The sequence below is a fragment of the Notamacropus eugenii genome, chromosome 5 (genome assembly GCF_028372415.1).
Source record: "Notamacropus eugenii isolate mMacEug1 chromosome 5, mMacEug1.pri_v2, whole genome shotgun sequence".
In the NCBI taxonomy this organism is placed as follows: domain Eukaryota; kingdom Metazoa; phylum Chordata; class Mammalia; order Diprotodontia; family Macropodidae; genus Notamacropus; species Notamacropus eugenii.
Window position 1 is genome coordinate 327511819 of NC_092876.1, and position 1650 is coordinate 327513468.

Genomic DNA, 1650 nt, shown 5'->3' on the forward strand with positions numbered 1-1650 from the left:
TCTAATTAATTTAGTTCTAAGCCACTAAATCTACAGTTCCAGGGGTCCGGATGAGTGGACACTAAGTAATAATGCCTTCATATTTGCTAGATTGCCTGCTGCTTTTAAAGCAGTCAGTTAATTAATCCTAGCAGTTTTCCATTTCAGCTGCTGGGTAAAGAAAAACAGCCAGAGAAACCTCCAAGGGCTGGAGTATGGGACTGGCAAAGGCTCTTGGGCACAGAGCTACTGAAAAGGCTGGCACTCTGTACCACAAGTAGCACGGTGAAGTAAAATGATCCCTGAAATCAGAAAGCCTGTGTTTGAATCCCATCTCTGCCACCTGAGGAGTGTATGGCTTCCCACATCTCTTAATCGCCTCAACTTCCAGTCTGTAAAATGAAGAGGGGTAGACTTGAAATAAACAACATCTAAATTCTATTCTAGCTCTACACTCTGTAAATCCCTAATTTCAGCCTGACAGTACATTAAAGAGATTTAAAGCAGCCTTGTAAAGTTGATGAGGGTCAGCCTTGAAGTCAAGATGATCTGGATTCATGTCCAGATCCTGTCTGTTACACCCTGGGCAAATAATTTAACTTATTAGTGCCTCCCTTAGTGCACCCCCTTCCCCTCCCTCCCCCCCAGTAATTCTTTAAAACTATAAGTTGCTAAACAGCTGGTGATCTGCCTTGGTAGATGTCTCCTCACCAGGGGCTCCAAAAACCAATGAAATCATAATTCAGGTTGGTATAAAAACAACGAAAAAAGTACAATGGTTTGCACATAGTAGGTGCTTAATAAATGTTTGTGGAGTTGAATTAAGCTATGTTGGCTCTTCAGATTAGATGGCCCCCTGAGGGCTGAAGAAGGAAGGAGGGAATGATTCAAAAAGATGTGTAGAGATAAACCACTCATTTCACAGTTTGGGGGAGGATGAATCCTGCCTTCTTCCCCTTCCTGATTATTTGAAAGAAAGCTGAGAATTTGATTGCCTCTCTCCAGATTTGGAAAGTATTTGAGATAGCATTTTACTCACCAGAAAACCAGGGACTGAGAAAGTTAGTGCTTCAGTTCTAGTGAAAAAATCAGGTAGTTGGGTAGTTTATCCACAGGCACAGTTCTTTCTAGCTTTTCAACTGAAAAGTAGTTGAATAGATTCAGGTCCTGCTGAAAGCAGAATGATACAATGGAAAGAGCCCTTAATTTGGTATAAGAAGATTTGGATTTGAATTCTAGCTCTGCCACATAAGAGGAACCTGACCTTGGATAAGCCATCAATCAACCAACAAGAATTTCTTAAACATGCTACAGGTCAGTCACTGGGCTAGGTACTGGCAATAGAAATAGAAAGAATGAAACAAGCTATACTTGGGCATTTAACTATTCCATGCCTCAGTTTCCTCATCTGTAAATGTATAAGTTGGGCTTCCAGCTTCAAATCTATGATTCTACTGAAACCTCTCAACAAAAGTGTGAAACAGGTAAAACTTGTTCTGAGTTTCCTTCCACTGTTCCTTCTTATACTCCTTTCCCCATTCTGAAACCTTCTCCCATTCCCCCAAAAAACTCTGCCCCAACAATTCCCAATGCTGTTATGCTTATCCCCTTGGGACTCAGTATTCCAATCAGGTCTTCCCTCATCAGTGAGTGCCCAGTGATTAGAATTTA